Source organism: Monodon monoceros, unplaced genomic scaffold, assembly GCF_005190385.1.
Source record: "Monodon monoceros isolate NGI ecotype Baffin Bay Population unplaced genomic scaffold, NGI_Narwhal_1 Super_Scaffold_1, whole genome shotgun sequence".
Lineage (NCBI taxonomy): Eukaryota > Metazoa > Chordata > Mammalia > Artiodactyla > Monodontidae > Monodon > Monodon monoceros.
In genome coordinates, this window is record NW_021703765.1 from 65,257,529 (window position 1) to 65,274,464 (window position 16,936).

Genomic DNA, 16,936 nt, shown 5'->3' on the forward strand with positions numbered 1-16,936 from the left:
ATTTTCTGCTATGAACACAGGGCCATTGGCAGCTAAAGCAAATGCCTTTGGTCCTTCTCTTGCGGTCCTGCTTCCTCCCCACATCATCCAGCACCACAGTTAGAGGAACGTACTGGATATTTCCGAAGGAATCTCAGAACAGTCAATTTTAATAAGTGACATAAACTAAAGACCTTTGGACATGCTGTCGGGGGAAAAGCTACGAGAAATAATTGTAAATGGGGATTTGGAGCAGTTGGCTGCCAAACCTGGCTGCACATCAAAAACCACTTGGGAAGTTTGTAAAGCAGATTTCCTGGCTCAAACCACAGAGACTGATTCAGCAGGGCTGGAGTAAGGTCCAGGAAACTGAGTTCTGAAGCTTTTCCGAGGGATTCTGACGATTCAACCACTTGGGGAACTACTGATCAAAGATGAGATTAGAACATTTTAGGGACAAATGAGAAGGGGTGGGATTCTCTTTTGGAGGAAAGGATTCCTTTCCACCCCAGTGAACCTTCTAATTTCATGTCCAGCTAAGGGAACAACGGGTAGAAGCTGAGGAAGAACAAGACGTAAGACATAATCCTTGCTTATAGGAACCTGAATCTCGTTAGGGAAGCGAGACACCTCTAACTGGTGGGGGGAGGGCTCAAAACAAAAACCAAACCCCCTATAAGATGGGCAAATGATGGCTAGTACTCAGAGGTCAAGAAAGTCTCTGTGAGCCAGAGTGCTTGAGAAAGAATAAAATCTGAATTCCTTCCCCACAGGAAAGCAACACTGAGCCTTTAGACCAGAATGTGGCTAGAGCAATAGCTCCATCAGCCACCAGAGGGCGGCCTTACCTCACAGCTTCTACAACAAGACAGCTCCCTGTACTTGGTACTAAATAAGCAGGACGGTGGACTGTCAGGGATGCAGCAAAGTCCTCTGCAACTGAACAAGCTCAGACACCTGAGTGCTGTGCTGCAGAAGCTGTCCTTGTTCTGCTGGGGACCCTTTCCTGTTGAACTGAGATTCGATGTATTTAGTCTGCTCTGCCGCTTGCCTGTCCCACCCCGTTTCCCCGCCAGCGCGCTGCATCAGGAGGGGCCCCTGGGCGCTGTCTCCAGCTCTGCCAGACAAGCTGCCAGTGGTGGGTGAGTCAGAGTCTCTTTCAGCCCCAGCCTCAGTTTCCCCATCTGTAAAAGGAGGAGGGAGCCTGTGTCATGAGGACTAGGGTCCCTTCCAGTTCGCAGTCTTGGCCACTCAAGGAGGCAAGGGACTGTCCAGAGTGACGCAGAAAGAGCTGCAACAGCTGTCACTTGCCTCCAGCAAGAGAGGACATGATGGCCCAGTGAGAAGGTTCGGGGCCAGGTGGTGTCACTTTCCTCCTTAAAGCTCTTTAGGGGCACAGACCCCTTTGCCTGAGGTCAACGAGCCCTCGGGGGCTCCAGAGTTAACTAACAGCAAGTGGGTGCCAGTCTCAGGGGGTAGCCCAGCCGTGTTCACAAATTCAGGGACGCAGAGGGCCCTGAGGGAGATAGACAGGACTTCTCGTTCCTTTATTTGGCTTTTGTTCCCTGCTTGAGCACATCAAACAGCACCTGAGGGGACTGTGCGTGCAGCTCCCTCTTGCTTGGGAGCTTCAGTGGGGTGCATCTGGAGAGCCTGGAGGCCAAGAGGCTGCAGGACCCAGGGCAGTGCAAGCCTCGGCTGCCGCCTGCTCCCGCCTCCAGCCCCCCTGGCTTCACGAGGAGGCAGAAGTCACGGGGATCTGGAGGCCAGATATGACCCCCATGGGCCAGGCACGTTTTAAAAGACATTTTAAACAAAATCTAGGAGGGAGGACTCATCTCCAGGTTTCTCGAGTGAAAAGAGCAGGTCAAGAATAAGGTGCTTAATCCTGTTTATAGCTCAACTTTAGACACAACCAGGTTAGTGCACAGGGTCCAAAGTACTAATATTTTGAGAAAATGATAATTCTCACAGTTGGCTTACTTTAAAAGTTATGTTTAATGTAAGCTGCTGTTAAATTAAGGTTGTATTTCCTGCACTCAGGACTGGACAGGAGGCAAGTCAGGATTACGTCAGGAACTCGCCTGTCAGGAGCAAGGCTTGGGATTGAAAATAGGCCATGAATAATCCACACTTAAGAAAATGACACGTTGATCATACTATTCCCAAAACAAATGAAAACATAGAACACTACTTGGTCATACTTTCCCCCTTGCCCCACATTTTCAGTTTAAAAATTGATGAGGCATCCTTAAACATGTCTTCATATGTTAGATCTTTCACTGTTTTCTCTAGTCAAGCTTGGGCTGGAATATTATTTCAAAACACTATCTTTATAAAGGCACACACCCAATGTCCAAATCTCTCAGAATAAGGCTGTTTCAACAAAAGGCTGAGAAAGATGCAGCCTGGTGCCTGTTGCTAGATGAAGGTCACTGGTCACTGGGCTTCAGTTGGAGAGGGCAGTTACCCTTGACCTGTGCACAGACTGGATTGGGAAGAAGAGCATGAGAAGGGTGTGAGCAGCAGAAAGCAGGTGGATGTCCTGGCAAGGCCTCCCAGAAGCAGCTGAAGGCCTTGCCTACTGACCTCTGCTCGCCCTTCCCCTCACCCCACTCACACAGGTGTTCCCCACCCTTCATCACTGCTGTTGCTTCCATCAGGCCAGGACAGGTTGGCACCAGCCAGCAGGTGACAAGCCCCGCAGCAGAATGAGGAATAAAAGGTTGTCATGGTCTCTCATTTACCTTTCCAGGGCTGTGAGACCCGAGGCTAGACAGTTGCCACAGCCACTGAGACACGTAGCAAAAGCACAAACATCTGCAGACTTACATATTGCAAAGTACAAAAGGTCAAGCTCTGGAAGACAGGATCTTACGTGGCTGGCACCTATCACAATGCGAGACTCCTATGGTTATTCGATAAACGTTCATTCTAATTGAAAGCAAACCTGCCCGGACCGTACTCTTGGGTTACTGCTCCCTGAACGTGGATGTGGTTTTCTCCTAAGAAAGTGCTTCTATCAATATGTTTGAGTCTTGGGACTTCCCTGGCGGTCGAGTGGTTAAGACTCCACACTCTCAATGCAGGGGGCTCGTGAATTTCTGGACGCGTGGGGGGCATTCTGATAAGAATAGTCCCATTACCACCTTGTGGGTGAGAAAACCTACAGCCTAGAGTCTGCTTGGGTTTCAAGTAAATTCAGGAATTCCAATCAGGAATGGACCTGGCACTCTCCCTGGTGTGTGCAGTTACACCCAGACTTGGTTCGGGGCTTGGTCCCACCCCATAGCTACTCCACAGAGCCCCTGGGAACAGACTCCATTTCCCCCTGTTTATCCGTTTCTTCGTCAAGCACTGGATGTGGCGTCCCCAGTGCCTAATCTTTATTGTAGGAAAACTTTCGATAGCACACAACCTTAATCGGAAATAACCCAAAAGGTGGCCCCAAATCTCCTTTGTGCCAAACGCCTGACCAGAGGATAACCCAGGAAGCTGGACTGTTAGCACTGATATGAAGGCTTGTGTCTTCAACCTCTCACAGGAAGTTCTGACATATGGGGGCTTCAAGCAGACTTTTTTTTTTTTTTGCCTCTATTGAATATAATTTCCCATTCTGACCTTTTTGTACTTATCATAAGCTTCCAAGTCATTTAAATTTTTTTGTTAATATGTTTAAGGCTGTGATATATCCCTTCAGATACGCTACTCATATCTTTTTGATATTTGGGCTATTCCAGTTTTTTCTTTATTCTTGTAATTAATGCCATGTTGAATGAATCTTGGCTTACATTTCCAATTTTCTTAGGATGGAGGCCCAGGGCCAAAGAATATGAAGATTATTAAGAATCGTAATACAATCCACATAGGATTTTAAGGCCCCTCCTTATAAACCCACTCAACTCTTAATTTATCTGCAGTAATGACAAGATAAGATGACACAGACAGTAAAAGACAAATCTGTCAACAGATTTAACTTCTGGATAAAGTGGCCCATTGGTGAGCTGGCTAGGAGGAGGCAGGCAGTCTCAGAGTAACTCTCTGCGTGATGCTTCATGTGCACAAAGATCTCCAGAGTGAACTATAATGAGTTGATCTTACCTAGCCTACTGATTCTTCAAGGTCAAGTTCATGTGCAAAGCCTGTCACATAAGACCGGTAAGTGCTTCTCTTTAGTGAAAAGCAGCTCTTATCCCTCTCTGAGTTCTAATACCAGTCAAGATTCTCCTCTGCCACTTTCTGGGATGCATTTTTCCCCACAAGTGTGACCATCTTTAGTATTTTTGCTATTAATAAAAGTAATATGAGTTTGACATGAAAATTTTAAAATAATTGAGAAATTGAAAGCAAAAGATAATCTACCTATTACCTCCCTATATCCCAGCTTTATAATAGTGTGGTTTATATCTTTCCATTTTTTAAAAAACTCATATATTAGCAGCAATAAAATGCTTATGTTTATATACACTCACATACCAAAATATACTTAAAAATAAACTGGATGTATATAATGTTCTCAACTCTGCTGTTTTCCCCCTTAACTCAACAATTTACTCAACAATATTATATGCAGTGATGCAGAAAAATGTCCATTCTTCTTACCAGCTACATATATTCTTCCATTATATGGAGCTTAAGACTGTCCCTCTGACAGGCATTCAGGGGATTTCTTCATTTTCTCTATTATGAACAGTGCTGTATTTATCTTCTTGTACTAGCATTCTGGTGGAATCTATCCTTTAAATCACTACAAGTGGCCCTGCGGAGTCGAATGGCACTAACATCTCACATGTAAATGTCTTGACTGGGTACCAGGCTAAGCTGCCCCGGGGTCTATGGAGCCAGGAGGTACATCTCTGACCAGTGTCTGTGCCCCGTAAAGCCTAACAGAGCAGACTGCCCTGGGCGTGGCCCATACTCCACAAATTAACATAGTAGGCGGCAGTAGAGTTTAATTCTATTTGAGGTGCCATTTATTACTTTATTTGTTCAACGGTAGTGATTAACCAGTTACTACGTGCGCCAGGCCTGGAGGATACACACAGTGAGCAGAATGGTGGCCGCGCGTCCTCATGGAGTGTCCATTCTGTCAGCAGTGCTGGCACAGGGCTCTCTGAAGAGGCTGGGGGAGTCATCAGGAAAGGTCTGAGCGTTTGGTTCTGAGGGCCAATGAGTAAGAAACTACCAACCAGGAGTCACTTATCCCACATCCCTGTAGTAGGTGTCAGGGGAGGAGAGACTGTCCCGGTCAGTGTCCTTTGGGAAATGCTGCCTGTGATAAGGCTCTTAGCTACCCGGCATCCCCAGGTTTTTTGACACAGGACCCTTTTTGCAGCAACTCCTGTCCACACCCTACCCTCCCTTCTATGGGAGAAAATCGGGGACCCAAGGCTCCATGCACAGGCCACGCTCACGTGACAGGAATCTCACCCCCTAACCACTCCCTGGCTCTAACTCATGTAAGAGGGTGAGGGATGGGCCACAGATCGACGTTTTGATCTGGAAAATGATTACTAAGGAATACACATACTGCAGTTTAAATGAGATGGTTCCTGGTATATTCAATTACAGTTGACCCTTGAACGACGTGGGGGTTAGGGTGCTAACCCTCTGCGCAGTTGAAGGAAAATCCACGTGTAACTCAGTCACCCTCCGCAATCTCAGGTCCTCTGTCTCCAAGGTCCTCCGTACCCGCAGTTCTGCATCCACAGATTCAACCAACTGGGATGTGTAGCACTGTAATATTTACTACCAAAGAAAACCCGTGTATAAGTGGGCTGCATGGTGCAAACCTGTGTTGTTCAAGGGTCAACTGTATACAGTTCAATTTGACAACTACCTAAGAGGGCCAACTGTGTGCCAGGAGCCCCAAGAAAGATACAAGCCAGGACCTCCTAGAAGTGTCTGTCTCCACACACTTGCTGGTGTCCTGGGGGAAGAGATCTCGCTTAGCAAGGAGCAGGGTGAGGGCGCTGAGGTCTCTTCCTTTCTTACCCAAGAGAGTGTTCTCTTGCAGCTCTCCTCTGGCATACTGATACAGCAGTATGACCCAAGGTGGCAGAAACCATGATCATGGAGAATCCAAAATGGCACCAGAGTCTCAGGGCTTAGTTCCCACAACCTGGCATCAGCTTTCTGCTTCAGCAAGGTCCCCAAGCTCCTGCCGCTGCTCCCGGGGCAGAGCTCTCTGTTCTTGCTCAGGCTGATACAGGTGCATGGGCCTACCCTCCATGCAGTCCTCACATTCCTACAACCAGGGCTCCCTTCTTAGGGAGGTGCCCCGCTAGCACCCCCAGGGGGCCAAGCTAAACTACAACCCTTTGCCCTCACCCCTACACTCAACTGCTTACTAAGTTTCACTGATTCCATCTTCCAAATCCATCCACTGTTTTTCCATCTCCACTGCTGCCACCCTGTACAGGACACCAGACTTCCCACGTGAGTCACAACAACACTCCCCCCCCCGGGGGGGTTCCTTAGTCCACCCCGCCTGCCCCTGGTAGGGTCTCCACGCAGCATAAGAGGGACTTTTCTAGTTAATAAACCACAGATCTGACCTGCCCCACTCTCCCCGAACGACTCTGTGTCTGCTCTTAGAATAAGATGTGACTTCCCTGGCTTTTAGCAAACTCAACACTCCAGCCCCAGAGCTTGACTAGGAGGAGCCTCTATAGGTGAGCCTGCCCACCTGCTGGGGAAACACACCTGCATCTCCCCACAGCCTGCCTTGCCTCCTCTAACTCTCCCTGCCTTGGGTGTCACTCCCTCCGCACTGCCTGGCCTGCAGCCTGCCTCTGAGCCCCACGGGTGCAGCTCTTGTGACATCACACTGTAACTGTTTACTTAAAGTGCCTCCCTCACTAGAGGGCAGCCAAGGCCTCAGACTTCTTTCCTGCTCAATGCCCAGAATCCCACAGAGAGCCTGGCACAGGGTAAATGGCCAAGAAATGTCTGTTGCTTAATCTAAAAAGGATGAGATTTTGCCCTTGGGGTTAGCATCAAACACCCTGGGCCCTGCTACTCCAAACACAGGCTGTAGCTCGCTCCAGGCCACCTGATCTCGTGTTTCCTTTGACTCTTGAATTGTGGAAGGTCCGGTTCTCTACCATATCTTCTTAGAACTCAAGATTCTCCGCACTGCAGATGTTCGGGATTTGGTTTCTTATTAACCGCATGCACGTCTTCTGCCGTAGTGCTTGCTGATGGGTCTTTGATTGGTGGTTGGTTCTAATGTAGGAATTATTCTCCCTGGGCAACCTCGACCCCAGTCACTGAAAGTGGCTCTGCCTCGTGGTGGATCTTTATGGGGCGCCCCAGGCCTCTTGTGAACACACCTCCGATGTCAGAGCTCTCAGAAAACGAGCCTGTGCACTTGCAGGGTCTGCCCTTTCTACTCGAGGGAGGAATGCAAGCCTCCCTGAGAACTCTCAGCAAAGGAAAGCTGACCAAACGATCAGCTTCGGGCATATGCACAGGGACAAACGGCAGGAGATGTGGATTTTCAGTTTTCTCCCGATATCACTTAGGGGAACTTTGCTTTTCTTCAGCCTAAAAGACTGATGGAAAAAGATGGCCTGCACCACACAGGGGAGAGTGTGTGGACAGTGACCTGCCCTCTCCACCTGCTGTGAAGATCCTGGGAACTGGCCGCAGATTCCAAACTCTAAACTCAGTGGTGGCCTCAGGTGGAGCAATGAGAGACTAAAAGCACAGGCTTGCGAGGCTCATCCACCTGAGGCCTGAGCTTCAAGCACATCACTGCCAGGAACCCAGGGCTGGTAACAAGCCCTGCTTAGGCTGCCACTGCCACAGGGCCTGCTTCTGTGGCCAGGGAGGGGCAAGGGCCTGTCAACACGACAGAGACCCACCAGCCAGACCCAGAGACACCTCGCCTGACGGCCACCAGTCTCTCTTGGCTGCTCCCGCCCCAGTGCAAACAAGCCAGAGCTCACCACGTCCCTTTATGCCCCTCCCTCTGGAGGCCACTAAGTGGATTTTAAAGCTGCCCTCCTCACTTTTTCCTTTCCTCCTCCCCCGTGTTCTTCACTGAGTAGTGACCACCCAGGCACCAGGCTCTTGAGCATTCTGGTCATCTGCTGTGCCCTGAAGCATGAGTCACTGCACGACAGGGGACACTCTTGCCAGGCAAGGGGGCTTGCAAGGCCCGTCTCACCAAGAGCCCTGTTTTCCTGCAGAAACCTTTCATTCCATAGGAAATGAGGTCACACACCAGTACACATGGGTAACTGGTGAGAAAATCCTGGTGCCAAGAAGGGGGCGGGGCATCAGAAGAAGTGGCCAGAAAAAAACGACCCTAACACCTTAACGTGCACAAACCGTCAGGGGAATCACCTGCAGCTCTGAGGGAATTTGTAGGGGGTAGGAAGGAGGGGGGGCACATAGCTTAAAAAATAACCTGGTTTCTTTTACAGTATGTACAACAAACACGATCTTTGCAAACCAAACGTGCAGGGCATTTGGCTAGTTTGCTGTCACGACTTGGAGCCCCTAACCCACTGCCTAAGGCAGACAAACGCAGAACAGCACCCAACGGAGTGGAGGTCGGGATGCCGGGCAGCCAGGCGGGCTCACTTTCCGCGGCGGGAGGAGGCGGGTGGGGCGTGCGGGTGGGGGGTGCAGGTGGGTGGCGCAGCCCGGCCCGCTCCACCGGCTCCTGGCTCCGGGGCTTGGCTGCAGCCGGGCCTGACCTTCCAGGTTTCCCTGGCCGGAGATCAAAGCGCCAGAGCCACAAACACGGCTCAGAACTCCGAGGCCCCGCGGCCACCCCCGTCCCCGGTCCCTCCCCATCGGCTTCCCCACACCCCCAGCCCCTCCCCCCACCCGGTGGGGCCGCTTTCGGGGGGGGGGGCGGGGGCGGGCTCCCATCCGGCCTCCTCTGACCCTAGCTCGCCGGCCGGGCCCCTCCCACCCGGAGAAGGTACTCCTCGCCATAATTGAAGTCATTAAGCCTCCAAAGTCTCCTGTCGGCTGCTGGTTCTGAGCTCCGGAACGAAGGTGATGCATTTTAAGTCCTAGTGAAGATTATGCTCATCTATTTAGGAGACATGTAGCAGCGAGAACTCAGCGGTTAAGTTAGTGGTTAAGGCTGCCTAAGTTTAGCGTTATTTATTCTCAAAATATGTAGCAGCCCCACTTAATTTCTCCTAATTAAAGGAACCGGCAGAAGAGGCTGGAGGCCGCGGCCGTGTCAGGGCGCCATTACCAGGTTGGTGCCCTTCACAGTCAGAAAATACTGGGTCTCAAACGGAAATGCGTTTCCCTAGATCTTAATCTTAAACATAGACATTTAGGCCAGTTCCAAGAAACACAATGATCCTTTTTGTTTTAACACCTGACAAGGAGCACCAAAACCCAGGAAGCTGTCCACACCCTCCGCTCCGTCGCCACTGCCGGGTCAGGGGGTGCTATGGAAAAACGTCAGCAGCTGGCTTGTTTAGTGAGATGTCTATGGCTGCAAGAGAAACTTCTGGAAGAACCTGTTAGCTGCTAGCTATCCCGGGTTGAGTTTCCAGAAGTCCCACTTCGGGCCAAATCTTACAAAGTCAGCAACTAGAAACTTCAAAAAGGACCACCCCCTTCTCTGCATATGGCAGCGAACACTTGTTTATAAACGAGTGTTAATTAGGTGGCGGAATGGGGCTTAACAAGGAACAACAGTGCCTGCAAAGTCTGAAGACCCTACAGTCTCCCTTCCACCAGGAGAGTGGAGATGGGGCTCTTGTTGAGGCTGAGCTGGGTGGACTTGCTTCTCAACCTTGGCCCACTGGGGAGGCAACTGGGCCCCGCCGGCCCCTCGAGATGCCTATTTCATCTATGTGGAATGGAGCCCCACAGAAGTATTTTTCTCAAAGTTTCCCAGTTAGTTTTAAAATTCAGGTAGGGCTGAGTACCACTGAGCCCCAAACTGCACGAAGCCTCTGGGATACCTGTCAGATGCACATTCCAGACCCTCTCCTGGTTCAGCTGGACTCGTGGAGGTCCAGAAGCTGCCTACCCAGCACCCCAGGCAAAACTTGTGATGAGGCAAAGGAACATGGTAGAGAATTCCTGAATCAGGTGGCAAACTGAAAAAACAAAACAAAAACCCAAGATATTTTGATTATATGACTTTCTTATTTTTATTAAGAGGAAAGGAATCTGGATGAAAGAATTTCTGCATGCCTGAAGCAGGCTTGCTCCTAACATTTCTGGGGCTTGGGACAAAGCTAAAAAACCATTAAATAAAATCAATGCTACCCTCTATCTTAACATATACACCTTCATAAAGACCTGAGAGGTCAGGTTCCAACCGATTTCTCTAACTCCTTGTCAGATGTGTTAGTGTGGAGAAAGCTCACCCCTGGCCCACTGTGCATTTTGAGGGGGGCTTACACACATGCGAGTGGACACCCCAGCCTTGAGGCCAAGGTCTGTCCACCCTCCTTGGGAAGACGGGTGTGCCACTAGGATAGTCTGCGCCCAGGAGGAGGGTCTTGGAGAAGAGGTCTGCAAGGTCCTGGAAGCCAGCACAGGGTCATCTTGGGGCAATGTGGGGATCCAGGAAATGATTTAGAAGGGGACTTCCTCTTGGACTCGTCACCAGTTGGCCAGAAGCTTTAGAAGCAGGGGCTCCCTTGCCTGGTCTTGGGACGTTACTGCCCCAAAGTATCAGACTCCAAGAGGGAAAAGTAAGGAAAGTACTTATGTACGGGGCAAGGCAATGAGCGCTTTCAAATAGCACTACATCTGCACAGCATCTGCAGGCGAGGTGGGGCTGATTCCCATTTCACAGCTGGAGGCTCAGTAGTTACATCACACAGCCACAGAGTAGTAGACAGCTGACAATTTGACATCAGCCTCTCTCCATAATCCCAGGCTACAGAAACACTCATGTTATCCTAGGGGCTTCCAAAAATCAAGCATGATGGAGGTATGTGCACAAGTATAAACATGAATGCTGAAACTCAGGTAGTCCATTAACAGCTTATGTAAGTATTCTATTTCCCAACCCCACAAGGAAATTCCAGATATCTCTTATCCTAACCCATCTGGACTCCCTCCATCTTTTTGGGGGGGCATGGGGGGGCATGCCACACAGCATGTGGGATCTTTGTTCTCCAACCAGGGATCAAACCCATGCCCCCTGCATTGGAAGCACAGAGTCTTAACCACTGGACCAACAGGGAAGTCCCATGGACTCCATCTTTAAAACTCCCTTTACAAATGTCATGCAGCTCATACAGTCAACATAAGGAGGGATGGCAGGGTTGAAAGTTCTACTTTTGTACAAGGTTAGCTGCTTTGAAAGCTCATGCCTGTTTCATCAGAGGCTCTTTCATTCAGAGGAGTTACATCCATTGCTCTTTAGCCAATGCAAGTTCATAAACAGTACAACCTTCACCCTGTATACTTCTTAAGGATCTACGAAGCTTGTTTCCATATGGTCCTCGGCATACCCTATTGTATTGATTCCTTGTATCTGTGACTTGTATTAGAATTTAAGAATGATATAGTTTCATTATCTCAACTTCACACCAAAATCACTTATAACAGCAACAGAACCAAATCTCTCCCCACACGTACCTTGGGCAGTGTTACCAGCTGGGTCCCCCTCAGCCTAGCTATTCTTATCTGGCCCCCAGCCACGGTGGCCCTGAGGAAGAACACAGCCTGAAGGTGACTTGTGAATGGGTGGGCCAACCCAGGTTCTTTTTAGCACTGCCATGGGGGAAGGGCAGGGGATGGAGCTGTCACCTCACACTGCTTAATTCGGGCTCATCTCCCCAGCTCTGGCTGTGAGTAGACGTGACGACCTTTCTCAGCTCCCATTTGTTCACCTGCACAGTGGGGATAATGCTAACAGGCAAGATGAGAAGATGCCTGGCACACGGTAAGCACTTCGGCCAGATCTCCATCTCGACACAGCACATACACTATGAGTGTTTCCTTGGGGCGCCCGGCCCTCCCCTTGACCATCTGCATACAGGGTTCCTCTCCTCTCCAGGAAGGAGAGCTGAGGCACCCTGTCTGAACTCTCCTGCAGGTCCAGTTCCCACACAGAGTGGCAGGCACTTGGGACTCACAGTGACTGTACCTTCGGAAGGTTCTGGAAGTCGACCTTAGTGTATTGCACACCACATACACACAGGAACCTCACGGTTTAGGCACCGAAACCGGCAGAAGGTGGTCAGTAGCTGTCAGAGTGGCACATCGGAATGTTCTGGGGAGCTTTTTAACAATACAGAGGCAGGAACCTCCCTGGTGGCCCAGTGGCTAGGACTCCGTGCTCCCAATGCAGGGGCCTCAGGTTCGATCCCTGCTCAGGGAACTAAGATGCCACATGCTGCAACTAAGACCCGAGGCAGCCAAATAAATAAATAAATATTAAAAACAGGGGCAGACCCCTCCCTGGAGACTGGGGGGCACTGGGCTAGAAGTGGACCCGGCCTCTGTAGGCCTGAAAGCTCCCCAGGTTGATCATTGGGCACAGCCAAGATAGGGACCCACCAGACAAAAGACCTTAAGGAGGTCAGAGGACAGGGTGGTGGGAGTGTGCTTCTCAAGCCCAGCTCACCCATCCCTTGTTCCTCCCGTCCCGGAACTGCCAGATTCCTTTCTCAGTTAGACTATTTGGTTTCTAGAAACCCACTTAGGCTACTGTAACTCAGACTTAAGGAAAGCTCTCAGAAAAATGTGCTTCAAGGCAATAAGCAGTTGAGCTTCCTGGCATGTCTGGCTGTGGGAATGATACACCTCCCCCCCCGCCCCGCCCCAAGCAGAAGCCTGGGGCTCTCACAGTCAAAGGTCTGGGGGTGGGCAGCCACTATCCCAGGCATCCTCCGGTCACCAGGCCCCTAGAAGGCAGGGTATCTGGAACCCAGCAGGCAGCAAATGCCACGGGGCACAGATGCTGGGGGGAGGCGCTGTGGCATAAGAGCAACTATCTGCTCCTTACAGGGCAGGCTTTGGGGTTCACAGCTTAGGACCTGCCTGAGTCCAGGACCCTCCACCCCCTGACTGGACAGAGCAATAGAATGTAAGTTCCAAAAGCCTTCTGTGATAATAGGATGATGAAAATTCAGAAAGAATTTCAAGAATGCCATTTTTAAGTTTAAGTCCCGTTTTTCTTCACAAAACACATGCTTTTTAAAAAAAATTTATTTATTTATTTAATTAATTTATTTATCTATTTTTGGCTGCGTTGGGTCTTTGTTGCTGCGTGCGGGCTTTCTCTAGTTGCAGCAAAGTGGGGCTACTCTTCGTTGCGGTGCACGGGCTTCTCATTGCCACGGCTGCTCTTGTTGCGGAGCACGGGCTCTAGGCACGTGGGCTTCAGTAGTTGTGGCACACAGGCCCAGTAGTTGTGGCTCGTGGGCTCTAGAGTGCAGGCTAGTAGTTGTGGTGCACGGGCTTAGTTGCTCCGTGGCATGTGGGATCTTTGCGGACCAGGGCTCGAATCTGTGTCCCCTGCATTGGCAGGTGGATTCTTAACCACTGCGCCACCAGGGAAGTCCCTAAAACACATGCTTTCCTGAATGAAGTCTGCAAACACACACTGAGCTGAGTTAACCAAGTCACAGAACTTGGATGCCAACTGCCCACCTAATCTCCACTTCCCTGCAATAAGTCACGACTGCTTTGACGGGACTATGCATGTGGAGGGGGGATACAGGCTGCAGCAGCTCAGATCACAGGTTAGGCTATAAAACATAATGTGAGTTAAACCCAGAAAGGCCATATTTTAGTGTCTAATTCAAAGAACAAGCCTTAGAATCCCATTTCTATAGGCCAACAAGCTGAAGGCCACATTGAAAGTACACTCTTATTTTTTTCCGAATGCATTCCAGGCCTGATGCTCAATAAACAGTCACAACAATGGTGGCGATGATGGAAGGGGAAGGAGAAAAGCTGAATAGGCACCAAGCAGGCCTTCCTCAGGCCGAGAAAGGACCTGAGCTGGAAGAAAAAGATGCTCTCGGGCATCCCTGCCAGGTGCCAGGCAATGGTACTTCCTGCTCCTGGGTTCACAGTCCCATCCTGCCCCACCACCTGGGCTTCAAAGCAGTCGGGAATGAGAGCTCGCCTGTGCAGAGCTTGCAATCTTCTGACTCAGAGAGAGGGAGCTGGACCAACAAGGGAAACAAATGGGTCAAGAGCCCAACTGTGTGGGACCACCCCGAGGGAGGCTCCAAACAGGTCTGGAACAGATGAGCTTGGATGTGGGGGTGGTGTGTGCTATGGGCTGGCGTGGTTGGGAAGGGCTTCATGGAGACCAAGCTGCCCGGATGAAGAGGAAGGGAAGGCTGGCCAGGAGCTGGACACACAAGGCTCTGGCTGAGGCCACAGACCCTGCAAACACATCAAGTCCCACGAAGGGAAGAGGCGGTGCTCGGCTGCATGGTGATTACACATTACAGTCCACTCCTAAGGCCATCATATAAACACTACTACTTACTGACTCTTTTTCTCTCAGTAGCAGGCAGCACACCCACAGGTTAGTTTGTGACACAGTGTCCAAGCAGCCCCTATAGTTTACTGACATTTTTGGATCACTAACTGAAATTTTATTTTCTCTGACCCCTACACAAGCTCAGTCTGCTATGTGCTTACAGGGAAACGTGTAATTCTAAGTGACCGTCTTCCCCAGGAGTTAATTTAACACATATTTCTTGAATGCCTACCATGATGGTACAATCGTATGCTGAACAGGCTCAGTCCTAGAAGATTTAGTCCCTCTTAACTTGGAGCTCCAGTAGTCACACTAGGGGCCCTGCGTGCACAGCAAGAAATACTTCCTTGAATGAAGGGAAGGCGGGGGTGGCGGGGGGGAAGAAAGGTGCCTGCTGACAGGGCTCATGTGTCTCCCCTTTACATCAGACCTCAACTCATCATCCTGTGCACGGAACCCTCACTCACCAAATATTAAAACATCTCTCTTATCCAACAACAAATATACGGGCAATTATTGCTTCAAGAAGGCAGATTAATTTTAAAGTACAGTTTGATAGTCTTTAACCGTGCCGAAAATTGAAAAAACCAGTTAATAACTTTGAAAGTCATTATAATGAAACAGACTAAAAGGACTATGAACCACAGAAAGGTGGAGTTGGGCTGGATCACTTCCTTTGGTCAATAATAGGTCGATGACTGTGTCATTAAGAAAAGGACTTCTTGCAAAGGAACAGTTTAATCCCAGGAAAAGGAAAGAGTAAGAAGGTTACATTAAGGGAATCAGGGATAATCTCTATCAATTACCCAGAGCCTTTCCTGTTGGGGAAGTCTCAAAAGAAGAACAGGAAAAGAGCTGGGTCATGATCCAGGTGCTTACGCTTTGTTGCACAACCTAGGAGCTTGGCAGTCTGGTTTGTGGTAAGTGGAGAGAGCTGAAACTAGAAAGTGCCATGGGACTCCCCCCCGCAAACAAGCAGACAATTGCAGAATATGCCAAGGTTGGTTCAAGAGGCACCCAACTATCAGGCAGGCGGGGGGTGGGGGCTGGCTGGCATCATTTTGAGACTAAACAAGTCAAATTGTGTACACTGCAGGAGGCTGGACATTTGGAAGGACCAGTGCGCCAAATCCAGAGGAGAGACTGAGCCTGCTTTCCCCAGCCCCGAGCACCAGTATGGCCCAGCTGAAGAGTCACTGCAGTCCTCATGCAGAGGGACAAATGGGGCCTCTTAGACAACAATGACCTTGACTACGGTCCATCTGAATCGATTAAGTGCCTCTCAGTCCTGGAATGGGATTAAAGAGCACCTAGTCCCACGTCCCAGATTTGCAAAAGGATGCGGTGACTTCCCGAGGTCAGAGCTGCTGGCAGCAGGGGAGGGTGTTCAACTCAGAGCTGACTGCATCCTGTCAGCCCTGCCCCCCAACTTCTTTATAGTCCCTTACGTTTTGTCATGTCTAAGTTTTCCCTTTTGGAGAAAACCAAAACTTATGGAAATCCAATGTTAGTTTTCCAAAAATAACTGAAAGATATATTTAACCAGCACCTATTAGTAACAATGTAAGTATTTTGCATATTATTTTAAGCGATCGTTTACTAGAACATTCCTATACTAAGAGGTCTGAAACCAAGCATTTAAGGAAAGAGTTTATTAAAAACTGATTTGTGAAAGGAATAAGGTTGACTGTAATGAACTTGCTAGCAGACAAGTGTATGCTAGCCTTAAAAGGGGATGGAATCTTGAAAGGAAGTGTAAATTAAAATAATTTCAAATACACCAATTGAGTTCACTATAAAAAAAAAAATCCTAAAGTGAGTACTTTTGAAACAATACAGAAGTCCCCTAATTTCTCCCCATATACTGAGTTTGCTTCTATTGGGCATTTGCATAGCTCAGGTATATAAATAAAAGAGAGTTGACTGAAGCCCAGGCTTTTCACTGAGCACCCAGCTCCTCCTATTCTGCTGGTCACACCACCATAAAGCCCAAAGTCCCACTGTCATGAGAGAATGAAGATGTGCTACATTCAGATACGATGCTGGGCAGGGACCAACCAAGACTCACAAGTACTGGGTTCCCCAAGCCCCACAGCCCGACTTCAGTTTTAGCCCCGAGAGAAAGGGTGCCCAGGATCAGGGTCTGACAGTCAAGAGGTTGTTAGGTTTGGGGGTCACGTTAACAGCTAACAGATGAAGTTATAGATTAACTCATCACTGGCATTAGTTAGTTAATGTACAATTTTGTAGGTAACTTCAATAGTCCTGGGCCAAGTTCAGTTAAAAAAAGCAGTGTTCCCTTTTCTCGTTTAAAATTTAAAAAGGAATAAAAAGGAATAAACTGCTGATACAATCAACATGGATGAACCTCACAGTAATTATGCTGAGTGAAAGAAGTCGGATTAAAGAGTCCATATTGTATGATTTCATTCATATAAAGTCAAACTAATCTAGAGAGAAGAAAGCAGATAATAGCTGTGTGGGGACTGGCAAGGGACAGAGAGAGAA

General features: G+C 49.2%; 1 protein-coding gene across 2 annotated transcripts in view; it reads right to left on the reverse strand.

Annotated features, from left to right (window-relative positions):
* The window catches only part of ZNRF3 (zinc and ring finger 3), a 145,323-nt gene that overhangs the window by 11,307 nt on the left and 117,080 nt on the right, over positions 1 to 16,936 (reverse strand). The gene's annotated exons all lie outside the window — the stretch shown is intronic.